General features: G+C 31.8%; 1 long non-coding RNA gene across 1 annotated transcript; it reads left to right on the top strand.

The window, feature by feature from the left end:
* The first annotated feature begins 4744 nt into the window (after nucleotides 1-4744).
* On the top strand, nucleotides 4745-5347 carry LOC149933381 (uncharacterized). Its single transcript, XR_016473108.1, has 3 exons — nucleotides 4745-4895; nucleotides 4952-5163; nucleotides 5237-5347. It is a non-coding gene; the product is annotated as an uncharacterized LOC149933381 (long non-coding RNA).
* The last annotated feature ends 18725 nt before the right edge of the window (nucleotides 5348-24072 follow it).

Below are 24072 nucleotides of genomic sequence, written 5' to 3'. Positions count from 1 at the left end.
TATTTAAATGCTATTTAATTTACATTTATCAAAAACATTAACAAATCTTTTCTTTGGAGAATCCATTTTTTCAAACTTGCCGATTCGCGAATTGCGAATTCATAAGATTGCCAAAAAAATCGTCGAAGTTGGCCGTAAATTCCGACTAATCAGAGAAATCCTCTTTTTCGAAGGTTTACGCGGGGAAGTACTGATGGGAAGTCTCCTCGTAGGATAATATTTTTATCGGCCTATTCGGATAAGTGATGCCACCGATTCGGACGAATGAAACAAACAAGTTGTCCAATTCGAACAATTGAAACATTTGTTAATTCGGCGGTTCGGACGAGTGCAATTCAAACATTTTTTCCACCCTTCGGACGATAGAAATTCGAAAAAATGTACCTGCCCCAATGGTTGTTTCGCCCCTGCGTAAGAATCATAAGTTAAATAATTAATAGATGGTTTAGTACGCTAAACCAACCGTTGCCCAAAGTTTTCACGTTCGCCGAATGCGGGATCTCGTATTTTGGCGGCATACCTTTCACAAGCTAAAGGCCTAGTATTTCTTCTGCCTGTCCGCCTTGAAATTTTCTTACCCTCGATGCTTCGCCTTGCATTTACGCATCCCGCAAAGCAGGTTTTTGGAGAAGGTTGAGCGATTTTTTGAAAAACAAAGTATTTATTTCGGTCAATATGATCAAACTTGAACAAAATGGGAAAATAATAGATCTAAATTAGAATAATTTTAAAGTTTTGTAAAAATTATATAAAAATAAGCTAAATTCGACCAACTATCTCAAAATTGTTTGAAATATTTTGTTTTCAAAATTGAAAAATGTTAATAACACTAAAAAAACTTATCAAAATCAATAGTTACGATCCAAAACGATCAAAATTTATAGGAATTGATGGAAATTTATTTATATAGTTAAATTGCTTTTTTTAAATTATTTTCCAAATTTGGAAAATAATAGATCAAAATTAGCAAAATTTTTAAATTGAATAATGTTTAATTTTAACTATTAATATAATCTATAATTTGAATTATTTCCCATTCACTCTTTTACGTGCTCTCCAAATCAGCCGTTATTGTCTTACAGACCCCCAAAACCGGTTTTAGGGAAAACAAACATTTTAACGGTGAAGCTCAAGTCCTGTATGAAAATGGCAGCGCCCAGTGAAGACACGATCAAAGAGTGAATTAAATAATTTTAACTGTTTCCTTTTAATTAATTTTATTTTTTACTATTTTAGATTATACTATTTTTTAATGAAAATATTTACTTTCGTTAAATTATTTATTAATTAAAATTAAATTAAATTTATTAATAATTTCAATTAATTTAATTTTATTTTATTAATAATTATATTTCATGATTAATTTTAAATTATTAACTTAATTTATTTTATTGTAATATAAAATAAATTACTATTTTACTACTCATTTTAATTTATTTTAAAATAGATTACTATTTTACGAATCATTTTAATTTTAATTTAATTATTTATATATTTTCCATAATTTAAAATCAGTTTATCATAAAATTTCAAAATTAATAATTATTTTTAATGAAATAAATTATTATAATACGTAATTATTACACTAAAATTATTATCCTACCTTATTTATTTAATATTACAAATCAATTATTTTACTACGTAATTTACTAATTATTACATTAAAAAGATGTAAATCGAAATTACAAAGTAATTTCTACCAAAAACAATATTAAATATTTGTAGTATTGTCTATAGTTTTATTTTATTTTACGTGTTTCTACTACGGCTGTTAAATATTAAATCATACCATGGACTATTGAATTAGTCCATGATCATACCAACTAGTTCTTCCTCTAGAAATGTGTATTCCTTTAAAATGTTACACAGGTTCTTGAATAACGTCTTCGCAAAACGTTTTTCACAATCATTAAAAGTTGCACTTTTACTGTATATTGGAAATTCTAATTCCACAAATGACAAATTGCTTTAAACATTGCACAACATTTAACGGATTAATATCCATCGTGGATTCCTGATAGCCAAGATTTTAGCATACGCGCCAATTTTCCTGCTGTTAGGTAGTACCGTTTACATGAAGAAACCAATATTGACAACAAAATATACTAACTGAACAAAATTTATTTCGCTATAGTTAACATTTATTTTAAAAACCAAACATTATTATACCTTATGCATAAAAAAATACCGTTTCGTTCAATAAATAATTTTTAATGGAATTCATTTTTTATATATTATTTCAGTAAATAATATTTTAGATCTTTTAGAACCAAACAACTACGGATATAGATTGGAAATTAATGCGGGTTTTGATTGAAATTACAATTTTTTTTAATTTTTTATACTTTTTTTTACAAAATTTTATCTATTATTTTCCAAATTTGGAAAATAATTTAAAAAAAGCAATTCATCTTTATAAATAAATTTCATCAATTCCTATAAATTTTGATCGTTTTGGATTGAAACTATTAATTTTGATAATTTTTTTAGTGTTATTAACATTTTTCAATTTTGAAAAAAAAAAATTCAAACAATTTTGAGATAGTTGGTCGAATTTAGTTTATTTTTACATAATTTTTACAAAACTTTAAAATTTGGCTTATTTAGATATATTTTTTTCCAATTTTGGTCAAGTTTGATGAAATTGACCAAAATAAATATTTCGTTTTTCAAAAAATCGCAATTTATCTATACATTAATCCAATTTTAAACAACTTATAAATTTTCCGTCAATTCCTATGAATTTTGATCGAAACTACTGTTTTTACACCCCACTAAGAAAATCGAGATAAATTTTGAATTATTTCTTAAGAATAAAGAATATTTCCAGTCCAATATCCATTTATCTGGCAGATTGCCGTGTTGAAATGCCAAATTTTGGTAAATTGCTTCACTCAAACAGGCTTTTGAAGAAACATTGACACTAGCAATTGATTATCAAACCCATAAACTTGAATAATTATTGATATAAATAAGCCTGGCAGCTCTGTTATGTTAACCACACTAAGAAAATCGATATAAATTTTGAATTAATTCTTAAGAATGAAGAATATTTCCAGTTCCAAAATCCATTTATCTGGCAGATTGCCGTGTTGAAATGCCAAATTTTAGTAAATTTCTTCACTCAAACAGGGTTTTGAAGTTAAATCGAATTAAGCAATTGATTAACAAATAAATAAACTTGAATAATTATCTATATAAATAAACCTGGCAGCTCTGTTATGTTAACCACACTAAGAAAATCGATATAAATTTTGAATTAATTCTTAAGAATGAAGAATATTTCCATTTCCAAAATTCATTTATCTGGCAGATTGCCGTGTTGAACTCACTTCCCCTTTTCGGCTTTCCGTTGCTATATGCAACGCACGGTACTGATGAGTTCCAAATAGAACGAAACCGGTCTACCGTTGGAATTTCTGGCTACTTTATTTATTTTTAATTTAGTTTATTACTCGAAGATCTATTTGATCCGAGTTTCGCGTTTTTTGCTCGAAGACCTATTGGTACGAGTTATTAGTAAGTTTTTTAATTTCTTCAAATTTGTTTAGGATTTAGCTTTATTATCCCTTTTAATTATGGACTAATCTACTTTTTCACGTATTTTATCATCCTTCTCACAGTTCATAGGTGGTTTCTTCTAACTTAACTTATCGTATATACTATTCTCCACCACACTCCCCCTTTTCGGCTTTCCGTTGCTATATGCAACGCGTTTTCAAATTTTTAATGTTTAGGCTTAGTTTCTCCTTTAGATTTGACAGTCGCCAGCCAGATATCCCGCACGGTACTGATGAGTTCCAAATAGAACGAAACCGGTCTACCGTTGGAATTTCTGGCTATTTTATTTATTTTTAATTTAATTTATTACTCGAAGATCTATTTGATCCGAGTTTCGCGTTTTTTGCTCGAAGACCTATTGGTACGAGTTATTAGTAAGTTTTTTAATTTCTTCAAATTTGTTTAGGATTTAGCTTTATTATCCCTTTTAATTATGAACTAATCTACTTTTTCACGTATTTTATCATCCTTCTCACAGTCCATAGGTGGTTTCTTCTAACTTAACTTATCGTATATACTATTCTCCACCACACTCCCCCTTTTCGGCTTTCCGTTGCTATATGCAACGCGTTTTGAAATTTTTAATGTTTAGGCTTAGTTTCTCCTTTAGATTTGACAGTCGCCAGCCAGATTTCCCGCACGGTACTGGGGGCCTATTCTTGTTTCGGTTACGACATAACGATTCCGCCTTATCACTTCGCCATACCGACATTCGAGATAACGACATTCGCTTGGAACCTTATTCTTGTCCCCCTGTCGCTATCAGAAATGTCGTAAAAACGAAAATACCGTCAGGCGAGTTGTGACGTCAAAATCCGGTGACGCGCCCCTCTAATCGTCCAATAAGAATCGCACTTATTTATTTCTGTCGGCTGCTGTAATATTTTGGCGTTTGTTTACGTTTTCGCAGTTGTCGTTTTTGTTCTTCGTTGGTAGTTTTTTTTAAAATAACATTGAGTCGCGCCACTAAATTCTGCGGAAATCTAAAGGTTTTAATTTTAGAATACATGGAGGCTAATGAACGTTTCGTTAGCCGTAAGTTTGATGCAAACTGTACAAACGAGGCGTACAGTACACCGCGATGTCGATTAGTCTTGTCCAAAAGCTTAATGCTTGTGGTGGACCGTACTGGAGGTGCAGTAATTTTTTTGGAATAGAAATACTGTTACTTCTATTACTTATACATAAATATTCCAGAGTTTGGCTGACTGGAACTTCCCAAACTAGAACTAAGACAACTGAGGAAGGTCGAGCAAATGCTGGGCAGCTCTCGTTTATTGAGTGGCCTAGGGGGTACATTTGGCCACTACGAAGTACCAGAAGCTGGTTTTGGGGTAAGTATTCTTTCATGAATACATTTCATGCTAACATTTCTTGGTTTTAATAACAGATAATTGAAGAAAATGGATGCGGCATTGGCTACTTTAGATCAAAGTCCCGCAGCTTCTTCAACAATGGCTCCTCCATATTCAGTCACTATCGCCCATTCTTCTCCCACTGGCTCCCATTCCCGCAGATCTCCAAGATTTAATCATAGTTCACCAGTAGCGTCTGTGAGTTCTAATCACTCCCAAGGTAAAAATATTTCTCTAGCTGCACGAGGTAAGTAGAAAATCCTTTACTTTAAAAAATATTTAAAATTTGGAAAAGATAATTTGGCTTAAACCGTTTAAAGGTCGCAACCAACAAAGGCAACAGGGCCATATGCGAGGGCTCACAAATTTCTTGAGAAAATAAATTCAAATCTTGATAAGCAAACTAAGATAATGGAAGATCAGTTGGAAACTTGGTGTCATATAGCTAGTTCTCAAAAGAGAATTTGTATTGTATAAACTATTTGAGTTTCATATGCTTAGTTTTAAAACAAAGTAAGTGAAAAATTCAAATTTTTTATTTTGAAGAATCTTTTACAATTTCAGTAATAAAGTTTTGAAAAGAGAAATAGTTCTTTTTCTGTTGCCTATACTCCCTCATACTGAGAAGTTAATACTTAAAACTTACCTTAGGAATGATCTCTAGAGTTCTTGGTTGCTATATAACTTTTTTCAAAGATATCTTGAAACCATTGTATATGTGGGCATCATGAGTACGCCCAGGAAACTTGGCTTTGACATTCAAAATTACCAAATCACAATCGCAAACCTAAAAACTATGTAAATTTTTGAATGTACATGTATATTATTTATATATATAAATAAAGCTTACCAATTGCACATTTAAGGAATGGTTTCCTTTCCTGTTAATGTACAAATGTTCACGATAATTTGAATCTCGTGAAATTGGAGCAACATTTGCAATGTGCGTACAATCTATTGAGCAATGGCCCCCCGGAAATCTGGTCTTCTCCATAAATCTATACGCATTGTTAAATTAATAGATTAATATTTATCTGCTATGAGAAGATTTGATAATTACCTCATCTTTGTGGCTTCCCTTTACTCAGTGGAAATTTTATCCATTTTGGGATTAAAATGCTATTTATTACATCGGTTTCTTGATGCAGACAGCGACTGACCATTGCCTGACTGACATCAAGAAACAAATCTTGGCCAACTGCTTTCTGGTAAGCATAAAATCTAACAGCCACTAACGCCTAATGAACCATATAATTATTAAAACGCTAATAATTACGAAATTTAATTCTTAAATTCATGGCTCACCTTTGAATCTACAGGGAGATCCGTAACTCTTATGTTAGACGCGTTTGACTCTAACGTCGCTTTTAGATGCTCACAAATCTCTATTACTAAATACTTATCTAGGTGAAATAACCTTCTAAACTAATTTTCCGAAAGTTCAAAAGCTTTTGATCTACCTCTTAGAATTCTCTCCCACCCCAAACTCTTCGTTTCTTCCATTTCTGACAGACGCCAAAACTTAAATCATGCGAGCTGTAAAGCAGCCATTTTGAAAATACCGCGATTCGAAGCGAAAAATGACGTCATAACGACAAGGAAACGCGATTCCGACATCCCCAGCCCTGTCGTTATAATTCGCTGGCGATACGGCGATGTCGAAGTGAATTTTGGAGACAAGAATAAGGTTTTCGCTAGTCGATGTCGTTATGGCGATATTTTATCGATTCCGCCATAACGACATGGCTATCGCCAAGACAAGAATAGGCCCCCTGATGAGTTCCAAATAGAACGAAACCGGTCTACCGTTGGAATTTCTGGATATTTTATTTATTTTTAATTTAGTTTATTACTCGAAGATCTATTTGATCCGAGTTTCGCGTTTTTTGCTCGAAGACCTATTGGTACGAGTTATTAGTAAGTTTTTTAATTTCTTCAAATTTGTTTAGGATTTAGCTTTATTATCCCTTTTAATTATGGACTAATCTACTTTTTCACGTATTTTATCATCCTTCTCACAGTCCATAGGTGGTTTCTTCTAACTTAACTTATCGTATATACTATTCTCCACCACACTCCCCCTTTTCGGCTTTCCGTTGCTATACGCAACGCGTTTTCAAATTTTTAATGTTTAGGCTTAGTTTCTCCTTTAGATTTGACAGTCGCCAGCCAGATTTCCCGCACGGTACTGATGAGTTCCAAATAGAACGAAACCGGTCTACCGTTGGAATTTCTGGCTATTTTATTTATTTTTAATTTAGTTTATTACTCGAAGATCTATTTGATCCGAGTTTCGCGTTTTTTGCTCGAAGACCTATTGGTACGAGTTATTAGTAAGTTTTTTAATTTCTTCAAATTTGTTTAGGATTTAGCTTTATTATCCCTTTTAATTATGGACTAATCTACTTTTTCACGTATTTTATCATCATTCTCACAGTCCACTGGTGGTTTCTTCTAACTTAACTTATATACTATTCTCCACCACACTCCCCCTTTTCGGCTTTCCGTTGCTATATGCAACGCGTTTTGAAATTTTTAATGTTTAGGCTTAGTTTCTCCTTTAGATTTGACAGTCGCCAGCCAGATTTCCCGCACGGTACTGATGAGTTCCAAATAGAACGAAACCGGTCTACCGTTGGAATTTCTGGCTATTTTATTTATTTTTAATTTAGTTTATTACTCGAAGATCTATATGATCCGAGTTTCGCGTTTTTTGCTCGAAGACCTATTGGTACGAGTTATTAGTAAGTTTTTTAATTTCTTCAAATTTGTTTAGGATTTAGCTTTATTATCCCTTTTAATTATGGACTAATCTACTTTTTCACGTATTTTATCATCCTTCTCACAGTCCATAGGTGGTTTCTTCTAACTTAACTTATCGTATATACTATTCTCCACCACACTCCCCCTTTTCGGCTTTCCGTTGCTATATGCAACGCGTTTTCAAATTTTTAATGTTTAGGCTTAGTTCCTCCTTTAGATTTGACAGTCGCCAGCCAGATTTCCCGCACGGTACTGATCAGTTCCAAATAGAACGAAACCGGTCTACCGTTGGAATTTCTGGCTATTTTATTTATTTTTAATTTAGTTTATTACTCGAAGATCTATTTGATCCGAGTTTCGAGTTTTTTGCTCGAAGACCTATTGGTACGAGTTATTAGTAAGTTTTTTAATTTCTTCAAATTTGTTTAGGATTTAGCTTTATTATCCCTTTTAATTATGGACTAATCTACTTTTTCACGTATTTTATCATCCTTCTTACAGTCCATAGGTGGTTTCTTCTAACTTAACTTATCGTATATACTATTCTCCACCACACTCCCCCTTTTCGGCTTTCCGTTGCTATATGCAACGCGTTTTCAAATTTTTAATGTTTAGGCTTAGTTTCTCCTTTAGATTTGACAGTCGCCAGCCAGATTTCCCGCACGGTACTGATGAGTTCCAAATAGAACGAAACCGGTCTACCGTTGGAATTTCTGGATATTTTATTTATTTTTAATCTAGTTTATTACTCGAAGATCTATTTGATCTGAGTTTCGCGTTTTTTGCTCAAAGACCTATTGGTACGAGTTATTAGTAAGTTTTTTAATTTCTTCAAATTTGTTTAGGATTTAGCTTTATTATCCCTTTTAATTATGGACTAATCTACTTTTTCACGTATTTTATCATCCTTCTCACAGTCCATAGCTGGTTTCTTCTAACTTAACTTATCGTTTATACTATTCTCCACCACACTCCCCCTTTTCGGCTTTCCGTTGCTATATGCAACGCGTTTTTAAATTTTTAATGTTTAGGCTTAGTTTCACCTTTAGATTTGACAGTCGCCAGCCAGATTTCCCGCACGGTACTGATCAGTTCCAAATAGAACGAAACCGGTCTACCGTTGGAATTTCTGGCTATTTTATTTATTTTGAATTTAGTTTATTACTCGAAGATCTATTTGATCCGAGTTTCGCGTTTTTTGCTCGAAGAACTATTGGTACGAGTTATTAGTAAGTTTTTTAATTTCTTCAAATTTGTTTAGGATTTAGCTTTATTATCCCTTTTAATTATGGACTAATCTACTTTTTCACGTATTTTATCATCCTTCTCACAGTCCATAGGTGGTTTCTTCTAACTTAACTTATCGTATATACTATTCTCCACCACACTCCCCCTTTTCGGCTTTCCGTTGCTATATGCAACGCGTTTTCAAATTTTTAATGTTTAGGCTTAGTTTCTCCTTTAGATTTGACAGTCGCCAGCCAGATTTCCCGCACGGTACTGATGAGTTCCAAATAGAACGAAACCGGTCTACCGTTGGAATTTCTGGATATTTTATTTATTTTTAATTTAGTTTATTACTCGAAGATCTATTTGATCCGAGTTTCGCGTTATTTGCTCGAAGACCTATTGGTACGAGTTATTAGTAAGTTTTTTAATTTCTTCAAATTTGTTTAGGATTTAGCTTTATTATCCCTTTTAATTATGGACTAATCTACTTTTTCACGTATTTTATCATCCTTCTCACAGTCCATAGGTGGTTTCTTCTAACTTAACTTATCGTATATACTATTCTCCACCACACTCCCCCTTTTCGGCTTTCCGTTGCTATATGCAACGCGTTTTTAAATTTTTAATGTTTAGGCTTAGTTTCACCTTTAGATTTGACAGTCGCCAGCCAGATTTCCCGCACGGTACTGATGAGTTCCAAATAGAACGAAACCGGTCTACCGTTGGAATTTCTGGATATTTTATTTATTTTTAATTTAGTTTATTACTCGAAGATCTATTTGATCCGAGTTTCGCGTTATTTGCTCGAAGACCTATTGGTACGAGTTATTAGTAAGTTTTTTAATTTCTTCAAATTTGTTTAGGATTTAGCTTTATTATCCCTTTTAATTATGGACTAATCTATTTTTTCACGTATTTTATCATCCTTCTCACAGTCCATAGGTGGTTTCTTCTAACTTAACTTATCGTATATACTATTCTCCACCACACTCCCCCTTTTCGGCTTTCCGTTGCTATATGCAACGCGTTTTGAAATTTTTAATGTTTTGGCTTAGTTTCCTCCTTTAGATTTGACAGTCGCCAGCCAGATTTCCCGCACGGTACTGATGAGTTCCAAATAGAACGAAACCGGTCTACCGTTGGAATTTCTGGATATTTTATTTATTTTTAATTTAGTTTATTACTCGAAGATCTATTTGATCCGAGTTTCGCGTTATTTGCTCGAAGACCTATTGGTACGAGTTATTAGTAAGTTTTTTTATTTCTTTAAATTTGTTTAGGATTTAGCTTTATTATCCCTTTTAATTATGGACTAATCTACTTTTTCACGTATTTTATCATCCTTCTCACAGTCCATAGGTGGTTTCTTCTAACTTAACTTATCGTATATACTATTCTCCACCACACTCCCCCTTTTCGGCTTTCCGTTGCTATATGCAACGCGTTTTCAAATTTTTTATGTTTAGGCTTAGTTTCTCCTTTAGATTTGACAGTCGCCAGCCAGATTTCCCATACGGTACTGATGAGTTCCAAATAGAACGAAACCGGTCTACCATTGGAATTTCTGGCTATTTTATTTATTTTTAATTTAGTTTATTACTCGAAGATCTATTTGATCCGAGTTTCGGGTTTTTTGCTCGAAGACCTATTGGTACGAGTTATTAGTAAGTTTTTTAATTTCTTCAAATTTGTTTAGGATTTAGCTTTATTATCCCTTTTAATTATGGACTAATCTACTTTTTCACGTATTTTATCATCCTTCTCACAGTCCATAGGTGGTTTCTTCTAACTTAACTTTTCGTATATACTATTCTCCACCACACTCCCCCTTTTCGGCTTTCCGTTGCTATATGCAACGCGTTTTGAAATTTTTAATGTTTAGGCTTAGTTTCTCCTTTAGATTTGACAGTCGCCAGCCAGATTTCCCGCACGGTACTGATGAGATCCAAATAGAACGAAACCGGTCTACCGTTGGAATTTCTGGCTATTTTATTTATTTTTAATTTAGTTTATTACTCGAAGATCTATTTGATCCGAGTTTCGCGTTTTTTGCTCGAAGACCTATTGGTACGAGTTATTAGTAAGTTTTTTAATTTCTTCAAATTTGTTTAGGATTTAGCTTTATTATCCCTTTTAATTATGGACTAATCTACTTTTTCACGTATTTTATCATCCTTCTCACAGTCCATAGGTGGTTTCTTCTAACTTAACTTATCGTATATACTATTCTCCACCACACTCCCCCTTTTCGGCTTTCCGTTGCTATATGCAACGCGTTTTGAAATTTTTAATGTTTAGGCTTAGTTTCTCCTTTAGATTTGACAGTCGCCAGCCAGATTTCCCGCACGGTACTGATGAGTTCCAAATAGAATGAAACCGGTCTGCCGTTGGAATTTCTGGCTATTTTATTTATTTTTAATTTAGTTTATTACTCGAAGATCTATATGATCCGAGTTTCGCGTTTTTTGCTCGAAGACCTATTGGTACGAGTTATTAGTAAGTTTTTTAATTTCTTCAAATTTGTTTAGGATTTAGCTTTATTATCCCTTTTAATTATGGACTAATCTACTTTTTCACGTATTTTATCATCATTCTCACAGTCCACTGGTGGTTTCTTCTAACTTAACTTATCGTATATACTATTCTCCACCACACTCCCCCTTTTCGGCTTTCCGTTGCTATATGCAACGCGTTTTGAAATTTTTAATGTTTAGGCTTAGTTTCCCCTTTAGATTTGACAGTCGCCAGCCAGATTTCCCGCACGGTACTGATGAGTTCCAAATAGAACGAAACCGGTCTACCGTTGGAATTTCTGGCTATTTTATTTATTTTTAATTTAGTTTATTACTCGAAGATCTATTTGATCCGAGTTTCGCGTTTTTTGCTCGAAGATCTATTGGTTCGAGTTATTAGTAAGTTTTTTAATTTCTTCAAATTTGTTTAGGATTTAGCTTTATTATCCCTTTTAATTATGGACTAATCTACTTTTTCACGTATTTTATCATCCTTCTCACAGTCCATAGGTGGTTTCTTCTAACTTAACTTATCGTATATACTATTCTCCACCACACTCCCCCTTTTCGGCTTTTCGTTGCTATATGCAACGCGTTTTCAAATTTTTAATGTTTAGGCTTAGTTTCTCCTTTAGATTTGACAGTCGCCAGCCAGATTTCCCGCACGGTACTGATGAGTTCCAAATAGAACGAAACCGGTCTACCGTTGGAATTTCTGGCTATTTTATTTATTTTTAATTTAGTTTATTACTCGAAGATCTATTTGATCCGAGTTTCGCGGTTTTTGCTCGAAGACCTATTGGTACGAGTTATTAGTAAGTTTTTTAATTTCTTCAAATTTGTTTAGGATTTAGCTTTATTATCCCTTTTAATTATGGACTAATCTACTTTTTCACGTATTTTATCATCATTCTCACAGTCCACTGGTGGGTTTTTCTAACTTAACTTATCGTATATACTATTCTCCACCACACTCCCCCTTTTCGGCTTTCCGTTGCTATATGCAACGCGTTTTGAAATTTTTAATGATTAGGCTTAGTTTCTCCTTTAGATTTGACAGTCGCCAGCCAGATTTCCCGCACGGTACTGATGAGTTCCAAATAGAACGAAACCGGTCTACCGTTGGAATTTCTGGCTATTTTATTTATTTTTAATTTAGTTTATTACTCGAAGATCTATTTGATCCGAGTTTCGCGTTTTTTGCTCGAAGACCTATTGGTACGAGTTATTAGTAAGTTTTTTAATTTCTTCAAATTTGTTTAGGATTTAGCTTTATTATCCCTTTTAATTATGGACTAATCTACTTTTTCACTTTTTTTATCATCCTTCTCACAGTCCATAGGTGGTTTCTTCTAACTTAACTTATCGTATATACTATTCTCCACCACACTCCCCCTTTTCGGCTTTCCGTTGCTATATGCAACGCGTTTTCAAATTTTTAATGTTTAGGCTTAGTTTCTCCTTTAGATTTGACAGTCGCCAGCCAGATTTCCCGCACGGTACTGATGAGTTCCAAATAGAACGAAACCGGTCTACCGTTGGAATTTCTGGCTATTTTATTTATTTTTAATTTAGTTTATTACTCGAAGATCTATTTGATCCGAGTTTCGCGTTTTTTGCTCGAAGACCTATTGGTACGAGTTATTAGTAAGTTTTTTAATTTCTTCAAATTTGCTTAGGATTTAGCTTTATTATCCCTTTTAATTATGGACTAATCTACTTTTTCACGTATTTTATCATCCTTCTCACAGTCCATAGGTGGTTTCTTCTAACTTAACTTATCGTATATACTATTCTCCACCACACTCCCCCTTTTCGGCTTTCCGTTGCTATATGCAACGCGTTTTGAAATTTTTAATGTTTAGGCTTAGTTTCTCCTTTAGATTTGACAGTCGCCAGCCAGATTTCCCGCACGGTACTGATGAGTTCCAAATAGAACGAAACCGGTCTACCGTTGGAATTTCTGGCTATTTTATTTATTTTTAATTTAGTTTATTACTCGAAGATCTATTTGATCCGAGTTTCGCGTTTTTTGCTCGAAGATCTATTGGTACGAGTTATTAGTAAGTTTTTTAATTTCTTCAAATTTGTTTAGGATTTAGCTTTATTATCCCTTTTAATTATGGACTAATCTACTTTTTCACGTATTTTATCATCCTTCTCACAGTCCATAGGTGGTTTCTTCTAACTTAACTTATCGTATATACTATTCTCCACCACACTCCCCCTTTTCGGCTTTCCGTTGCTATATGCAACGCGTTTTGAAATTTTTAATGTTTAGGCTTAGTTTCTCCTTTAGATTTGACAGTCGCCAGCCAGATTTCCCGCACGGTACTGATAAGTTCCAAATAGAACGAAACCGGTCTACCGTTGGAATTTCTGGCTATTTTATTTATTTTTAATTTAGTTTATTACTCGAAGATCTATTTGATCCGAGTTTCGCGTTTTTTGCTCGAAGATCTATTTGATCCGAGTTTCGCGTTTTTTGCTCGAAGAATTATTGGTACGAGTTATTAGTAAGTTTTTTAATTTCTTCAAATTTGTTTAGGATTTAGCTTTATTATCCCTTTTAATTATGGACTAATCTACTTTTTCACGTATTTTAATAATCAATTGCTTGTGTCGATTTTTCTTCAAAACCCTGTTTGACTGAAGGAATTTATCAAAATTTGGCATTTCAACACTGCAATCTGCCAGAACTTAAAATTTGAATTTGATAATCTTACTGAATCGCACCAAAAAGCTATGTCTGAAAGAAGTAAAAGTGACCTTGATTTAATGAATCGTATCAACTATCTCGAAGCGGAAAATAGAAAGGGAAATCTTGTTATAGCTGGTTTGACGGAGTGTTCTGGAGAAGACAGAGTTAAGTTAGTCGATTTAGTCAATAATATATTTAATGATGTCATAGGGTTTACAATTCAATTAAAACCCTACCAAGTATATAGAAGGGGGGTAGTTAGAGAAGGTCAATCTAGGAAAGTTGTTATTAAACTAGATGACCCCCAAATGAAAATTAATATTCTAAAACAAGGATATAGACTAACAGGCTCAAAAATATATATATCACCGGATTTTACTCCTAATCAGGAAAAAGCGAGATATTTCTTAAGACAATATTTAAAAGAGCATGGCAAAGGGCATAGTAAATTTAAGTCAAATTTTACTATCGAAATAGAATCCAGAACTTATATTTTTAATGATCTAACTAACGAGGTGGAATTGAAATACTCTTACTAAAAATATATCATTCAATTTTTACTAAAAATCCGTTTTATGAGTGTTGTATATGCAAATTTACGTAGCGCACATCATAATTTCCCTACACTTTACGCAAATCTAAATCATTTAAAAATTACCCTGGAAATATTTGCCTTAACAGAAACCTGGTTCAGAAATGATACTGCTTACTACCACCCTGGATACAGATTTTGCGGTATTGGAGATAGAATAGGAGGTGGAGTAGGGTTCTACTATAAAAATTCTACCCAAATTGTCATATTACAAGAAATGTGCAATTTTAATCTACATATAGAAAGTTATGGAATTAAAATGACTGAAACGGGAGACATTTACATTATCATCTATAAACCACATAAATCAGACTTCAATATTTTTTTAAAAACCTGCGAACAAATGATATTAAATGTGTTTAAAAATAATGTCCAAAATAAAGTTATTATTGCTGGAGATTTTAATATTGACTTTTTAAAAACTTCCCCTTGCTCAACCGCAATTCAAGACTTATTTTGCAGTTTCAACCTCAATCGAACTGTAAACGAAGTCACAAGAAAAATGTCTGGGAGCTGTATAGATAACATTTTTATAAATTATAAAGTTAAAGCGGAAGTTTTGGATATTGATTTTAGCGACCACCTCCCAATTTATCTCCCGAGTGTAAAAAAACGAATTATTAATAAGACAACGCAAATAAGAAACTTAAGTAAAAATAATTTAAATAAACTTGCTATTCATGTCTCTGAGATTAACTTATATCTCAAAAACGATATAAACGAGGCATATAATTATTTCGAGACAATAATTACAAGAGTATATGAGAAATGCTGTGAGATCAAATACATAACCAAAAAAACGGATTCCTGGCTAACAAATGACATCAGAAACCTACTAAGGGAGAAACATAAACTACAAAAGTTGTCCAAACGGTTCCCCTCTTCTATAAATATAAAAAATATGTTACATTTCGAAATACAGTAAATAACAAAATAAGAAATGCACGCAATATATACTACTCTAAAAAACTAAAAGATAGTAAAACTATGAAAGAAAAATGGACTACGATGAATTTTTTAATGAACCGCAATGAGAAAAACGAAAATGAAATACCAATTTCCCCGAATAATCTAAACGAGTTTTTTACTAAAGAGGTCCCAACTAATACCCAAAATTCTGATACGAAAAAGTGTTAACAATCCACATACAATGTTATTATATCCCGTAACGAACACCGAACTTCTTGATATTTCTTTAAGCATACCTAATAATTCCAATAATTCCAAATAAACACAAAAGCCATGAAATTCATATTACCATACCTCTTAATCCCTCCAGTGTACTTAATAAACTTATCCTTTAGTACTGGAAAATATCCAGAGCACCTAAAGAAGACCCTTATTATTCCAATCTATAAAAAAGGTGAATCTACCGATTGTAAAAATTACCGGCCTATCTCAATACTCTCATTTATCGCTAACCGACTAACTTCATTTACTAAAAAACACAATCTATTATCTGACTCCCAATACGGTTTTCGCGCCGGTATGGGGACTTTAAATGCAATATGTGGGGCGTATGACCGAATTATGAGATTCTTAGATGAAAGTGAAATATGTATTGGAATTTTTTTAGATCTGAAAAAAGCATTCGATTCGATTCCTCATAAAAATTTAATAAATAAATTATACGATATGGGCGTTAGAGGTCTAGCAAGCAACTGGTTAGAAAGCTACCTAGAGAATAGGGAATGTTATACGAGAGTCAATGGAAAGATATCTGACGTAAAAACATTACGTAGTGGTTGCCCGCAGGGTTCAGTAATTTCGCCCATATTGTTTAACTTGTATATAAACGATTTAACCGGCATAATACAAGAGGGACTCTATCTATACGCAGACGACACTTTACTACTGATGGGGGGGGGGGGGAATGCGTCAACTATGTTGTACATAAACCCAATTTAATTCTAGAAGAAATTAATAAATGGTTAAAAAAAATAACCTATCCCTAAATTTAGACAAAACGGAATACATTATATTTAAAAATCGCGGTAAAGATATAAGTAGTGCTGGTGAACTATACATAGCTAACAAAAAATAAATAGAGTAAAGACATACAAATACCTCGGAGTCATATTTGATGAATATTTAAGCTGGAACCAACACGTCGATGACTTATGTAAATACTTGAGGAGAATATGTGGTATCATGTATCGTTGTAAGAACATAATGAGCCAAAAAATATTAAAAGAAGTTTACTATGCGCTATTCTATTCAAAATTATGCTACGGCTACTGCATTTGGGGTAACACAGCAGAACAAAATATCAATAGATTGAAAATATTACAAAAACGTGCAATACGAACTATAAACAATGTACCTTTTTTATCGCATACTAAAAGTTTATTTTCGAAAAACAAAATTTTAAATGTCCACCAACTTTATAAATTCCTCTCACTTATATTTTTATATAACGACTATCACGGTAAAAAAAAATTGTAAATATCAATTTAAAACAAATAAATACTAGATCTAACAATCTTTGCACTATTCCCCATTGTAAGACGAGTAAAAAGATAACTTCAATGATGTATAGCGGTATAACTCTATTTAATACTGTAGTAGGAACCATAAATGTAAATGAAAAATAACATTTATTCAAGAAAAAGCTAAAAATGTTTCTATTAAGTGATTATTTTTGAAAATAAATATAACTTAATTTAAAATATTTTTTAAATAACGGTTGCTCAAGTTTTGTTTTATTTGTTTTTTTTTGTTAATTTTAATTTTGTGTTTTATTTATATGCATAAATGTTAAATTTGTAAACTAAACTAGATAAAGGGCTCACAAGTCACAACGTGACTTAGCCCAACAACTACGTATAACATACATTAATAATAAATAAAGCTTGATTTTTGATTTGATTTTTGATTTTATAATGGATATTGGACTGGAAATATTCTTTATTCTTAAGAATTAATTCAAAATTTATCTAGATTTTCTTAGTGGGGTTAACATAAAAGTGTTGCCAGTTTAATTAAATCTTTAATCACTAAGGTTAATTTTTTTCGTTATCAAATATTAGTGTCGTTTTTACTTTTAAACCGCAATTGTACGAGGCGACTAACTAAATATGTTAATTTCCTCTATGAATTCCGTAAGTTTTTTTTGCTGTTGGAAATCCGCCAAAATCTTTCTTCTTAGGCAGATCAACTGGTTATAAAACTGAAAAAGTTAAGATAATTATGGAGTGTGACTAATATAACAGAGCTGCCAGGCATATTTATATCAATAATTATTCAAGTTAATTGTTTTGTTAATCAATTGCTAGTGTCGATTTTTCTTCAAAACCCTGTTTGACTAAAGCAAATTATCAAAATTCGGCATTTCAACACGGCAATCTGCGAGATAAATGGATTTTGGAACTGGAAATATTCTTCATTCTTAAGAATTAATTCAAAATTTATATCGATTTTCTTAGTGTGGTTAACATAACAGAGCTGCCAGGCTTATTTATATCAATAATTATTCATGTTTATTGATTTGATAATCAATTGCTAGTGTCAATGTTTCTTCAAAACCCTGTTTGAGTGAAGCAATTTTCCAAAATTTGGCATTTCAACACGGCAATCTGCCAGATAAATGGATATTGGACTGGAAATATTCTTTATTCTTAAGAATTTATTCAAAATTTATCTAGATTTTCTTAGTGGGGTTAACATAAAAGTGTGCCAGTTTAATTAAATCTTTAATCACTTAGGTTAATTTTTTTCGTTATCAAATATTAGTGTCGTTCTTAGTTTTAAGCCGTAATTGTCCGAGGCGACTAACTAAAAATGTTAATTTCCTCTATGAATTCCGTAAGTTTTTTTTGCTGTTGGAAATCCGCCAAAATCTTCTTTCTTAGGCAGATCAACTGGTTATAAAACTGAAAAAATTAAGATAATTATGGAGTGTAACTAAAATAACAGAGCTGCCAGGCATATTTATATCAATAATTATTCAAGTTAATTGTTTTGTTAATCAATTGCTAGTGTCGATTTTTCTTCAAAACCCTGTTTGACTGAAGGAATTTATCAAAATTTGGCATTTCAACACTGCAATCTGCCAGATAAATGGATTTTGGAACTGGAAATATTCTTTATTCTTAAGAATAAATTCAAAAGTTATATCGATTTTCTTAGTGTGGTTAACATAACAGAGCTGCCAGGCTTATTCATATAGATATTTATTCAAGTTTATTTATTTTTAAATCAATTGCTTGTGTCGATTTAACTTCAAAACCCTGTTTGAGTGTAGAAATATACCAAAATTTGGCATTTCAACACGGCAATCTGCGAGATAAATGGATTTTGGAACTGGAAATATTCTTCATTCTTAAGAATTAATTCAAAATTTATATCGATTTTCTTAGTGTGGTTAACATAACAGAGCTGCCAGGCTTATTTATATCAATAATTATTCATGTTTATTGATTTGATAATCAATTGCTAGTGTCAATGTTTCTTCAAAACCCTGTTTGAGTGAAGCAATTTACCAAAATTTGGCATTTCAACACAGCAATCTGCCAGATAAATGGATATTGGACTGGAAATATTCTTTATTCTTAAGAATTTATTCAAAATTTATCTGGATTTTCTTAGTGGGGTTAACATAAAAGTGTGCCAGTTTAATTAAATCTTTAATCACTTAGGTTAATTTTTTTCGTTATCAAATATTAGTGTCGTTCTTAGTTTTAAGCCGTAATTGTCCGAGGCGACTAACTAAAAATGTTAATTTCCTCTATGAATTCCGTAAGTTTTTTTTGCTGTTGGAAATCCGCCAAAATCTTCCTTCTTAGGCAGATCAACTGGTTATAAAACTGAAAAAGTTAAGATAATTATGGAGTGTGACTAATATAACAGAGCTGCCAGGCATATTTATATCAATAATTATTCAAGTTAATTGTTTTGTTAATCAATTGCTAGTGTCGATTTTTCTTCAAAACCCTGTTTGACTGAAGGAATTTATCAAAATTTGCCATTTCAACACTGCAATCTGCCAGATAAATGGATTTTGGAACTGGAAATATTCTTTATTCTTAAGAATTATTTCAAAATTTATATCGATTTTCTTAGTGTGGTTAACATAACAGAGCTGCCAGGCTTATTCATATAGATATTTATTCAAGTTTATTTATTTTTAAATCAATTGCTTGTGTCGATTTATCTTCAAAACCCTGTTTGAGTGTAGAAATATACCAAAGTTTGGCATTTCAACACGGCAATCTGCGAGATAAATGGATTTTGGAACTGGAAATATTCTTCATTCTTAAGAATTAATTCAAAATTTATATCGATTTTCTTAGTGTGGTTAACATAACAGAGCTGCCAGGCTTATTTATATCAATAATTATTCATGTTTATTGATTTGATAATCAATTGCTAGTGTCAATGTTTCTTCAAAACCCTGTTTGAGTGAAGCAATTTACCAAAATTTGGCATTTCAACACGGCAATCTGCCAGATAAATGGATATTGGACTGGAAATATTCTTTATTCTTAAGAATTTATTCAAAATTTATCTGGATTTTCTTAGTGGGGTTAACATAAAAGTGTGTCAGTTTAATTAAATCTTTAATCACTTAGGTTAATTTTTTTCGTTATCAAATATTAGTGTCGTTCTTAGTTTTAAGCCGTAATTGTCCGAGGCGACTAACTAAAAATGTTAATTTCCTCTATGAATTCCGTAAGTTTTTTTTGCTGTTGGAAATCCGCCAAAATCTTCCTTCTTAGGCAGATCAACTGGTTATAAAACTGAAAAAGTTAAGATAATTATGGAGTGTGACTAATATAACAGAGCTGCCAGGCATATTTATATCAATAATTATTCAAGTTAATTGTTTTGTTAATCAATTGCTAGTGTCGATTTTTCTTCAAAACCCAGTTTGACTGAAGGAATTTATCAAAATTTGCCATTTCAACACTGCATCTGCCAGATAAATGGATTTTGGAACTGGAAATATTCTTTATTCTTAAGAATTAATTCAAAATTTATATCGATTTTCTTAGTGTGGTTAACATAACAGAGCTGCCAGGCTTATTCATATAGATATTTATTCAAGTTTATTTATTTTTTAATCAATTGCTTGGGTCGATTTAACCCTCAAAACCCTGTTTGACTAAAGCAATTTATCAAAATTCGGCATTTCAACACGGCAATCTGCGAGATAAATGGATTTTGGAACTGGAAATATTCTTCATTCTTAAGAATTAATTCAAAATTTATATCGATTTTCTTAGTGTGGTTAACATAACAGAGCTGCCAGGCTTATTTATATAAATAATTATTCATGTTTATTGATTTGATAATCAATTGCTAGTGTCAATGTTTCTTAAAAACCCTGTTTGAGTGAAGCAATTTTCCAAAATTTGGCATTTCAACGCGGCAATCTGCCAGATAAATGAATTTTGGTATTGGAAATATTCATCATTCTTAAGAATTAATTCAAAATTTATCTAGATTTTCTTAGTGGGGTTAACATAAAAGTGTGCCAGTTTAATTAAATCTTTAATCACTTAGGTTATTTTTTTCGTTATCAAATATTAGTGTCGTTCTTACTTTTAAGACGTAATTGTCCGAGGCGACTAACTAAAAATGTTAATTTCCTCTATGAATTCCGTAAGTTTTTTTTGCTTTTGGAAATCCGCCAAAATCTTCCTTCTTAGGCAGATCAACTGGTTATAAAACTGAAAAAGTTAAGATAATTATGGAGTGTGACTAATATAACAGAGCTGCCAGGCATATTTATATCAATAATTATTCACGTTTATTGCTTTGTTAATCAATTGCTAGTGTCGATTTTTCTTCAAAACCCTGTTTGACTGAAGGAATTTATCAAAATTTGGCATTTCAAAACTGCAATCTGCCAGATAAATGGATATTGGACTGGAAATATTCTTTATTCTTAAGAATTAATTCAAAATTTATCTAGATTTTCTTAGTGGGGTTAACATTAAAGTGTTGCCAGTTTAATTAAATCTTTAATCACTTAGGTTAATTTTTTTCGTTATCAAAATATTAGTGTCGTTCTTACTTTTAAGCCGTAATTGTCCGAGGCGACTAACTAAAAATGTTAATTTCCTCTATGAATTCCGTAAGTTTTTTTTGCTGTCAGAAATCCGCCAAAATCTTCCTTCTTAGGCAGATCAACTGGTTATATAACTGAAAAAGTTAAGATAATTATGGAGTGTAACTAAAATAACAGAGCTGCCAGGCATATTTATATCAATAATTATTCAAGTTAATTGTTTTGTTAATCAATTGCTAGTGTCGATTTTTCTTCAAAACCCTGTTTGACTGTAGGAATTTATTAAAATTTGGCATTTCAACACTGCAATCTGCCAGATAAATGAATTTTGGAACTGGAAATATTCTTTATTCTTAAGAATTAATTCAAAATTTATATCGATTTTCTTAGTGTTGTTAACATAACAGAGCTGCCAGGCTTATTTATATCAATAATTATTCATGTTTATTGATTTGATAATCAATTGCTACAGTCAATGTTTCTTCAAAACCCTGTTTGACTGAAGCAATTTACCAAAATTTGGTATTTCAACACGGCAATCTGCCAGATAAATGGATATTGGACTGGAAATATTCATCATTCTCGAGATTTAAATCACAATTTATATCGATTTTCTTAGTGTGGTTAACATAACAGAGCTGCCAGGCTTATTCATATAGATATTTATTCAAGTTTATTTATTTGTTAATCAATTGCTTGTGTCGATTTTACCCTCAAAACCCTGTTTGACTAAAGCAATTTATCAAAATTCGGCAATTCAACACGGCAATCTGCGAGATAAATGGATTTTGGAACTGGTAATATTCTTCATTCTTAAGAATTAATTGAAAATTTATATCTATTTTCTTAGTGTATTTAACATAACAGAGCTGCCAGGCTTATTTATATCAATAATTATTCATGTTTATTGATTTGATAATCAATTGCAAGTGTCAATGTTTCTTCAAAACCCTGTTTGAGTGAAGCAATTTTCCAAAATTTGGCATTTCAACGCGGCAATCTGCCAGATAAATGAATTTTGGTATTGGAAATATTCATCATTCTTAAGAATTAATTCAAAATTTATCTAGATTTTCTTAGTGGGATTAACATAAAAGTGTGCCAGTTTAATTAAATCTTTAATCACTTAGGTTATTTTTTTCGTTATCAAATATTAGTGTCGTTCTTACTTTTAAGCCGTAATTGTCCGAGGCGACTAACTAAAAATGTTAATTTCCTCTATGAATTCCGTAAGTTTTTTTGCTGTTGGAAATCCGCCAAAATCTCCCTTCTTAGGCAGATCAACTGGTTATAAAACTGAAAAAGTTAAGATAATTATGGAGTGTGACTAATATAACAGAGCTGCCAGGCATATTTATATCAATAATTATTCACGTTTATTGCTTTGTTAATCAATTGCTAGTGTCGATTTTTCTTCAAAACCCTGTTTGACTGAAGCAATTCACCAAAATTTGGCATTTCAACGCGGCAATCTGCCAGATAAATGAATTTTGGTATTGGAAATATTCATCATTCTTAAGAATTAATTCAATATTTATGTTTATTTTCTTAGTGTAGTTAACAAAAGAGAGCTGCCAGGCTTATTTATATCAATAATTATTCACGTTTATTGTTTTGTTAATCAATTGCTAGTGTCGATTTTTCTTCAAAACCCTGTTTGACTGAAGGAATTTATCAAAATTTGGCATTTCAACACTGCAATCTGCCAGATAAATGGATATTGGACTGGAAATATTCTTTATTCTTAAGAATTAATTCAAAATTTATCTAGATTTTCTTAGTATAGTTAACATTAAAGTGTTGCCAGTTTAATTAAATCTTTAATCACTTAGGTTAATTTTTTTCGTTATCAAAATATTAGTGTCGTTCTTACTTTTAAGCCGTAATTGTCCGAGGCGACTAACTAAAAATGTTAATTTCCTCTATGAATTCCGTAAGTTTTTTTTCGCTGTCAGAAATCCGCCAAAATCTTCCTTCTTAGGCAGATCAACTGGTTATAAAACTGAAAAAGTTAAGATAATTATGGAGTGTAACTAAAATAACAGAGCTGCCAGGCATATTTATATCAATAATTATTCAAGTTAATTGTTTTGTTAATCAATTGCTAGTGTCGATTTTTCTTCAAAACCCTGTTTGACTGAAGCAATTTACCAAAATTTGGTATTTTAACACGGCAATCTGCCAGATAAATGGATTTTGGAACTGGAAATATTCTTCATTCTTAAAAATTAATTCAAAATTTATTTCGATTTTCTTATTGTGGTTAACATAACAGAGCTGCCAGGCTTATTCATATAGATATTTATTCAAGTTTATTTATTTGTTAATCAATTGCTTGTGTCGAT

Source organism: Leiobunum rupestre, chromosome 8 (genome assembly GCF_980474605.1).
Source record: "Leiobunum rupestre chromosome 8, qqLeiRupe1.1.hap1, whole genome shotgun sequence".
NCBI lineage: Eukaryota > Metazoa > Arthropoda > Arachnida > Opiliones > Sclerosomatidae > Leiobunum > Leiobunum rupestre.
The sequence above is the reverse complement of the archived record's forward strand: the minus strand, read 5'-3'. Positions and strand labels throughout refer to the sequence as shown.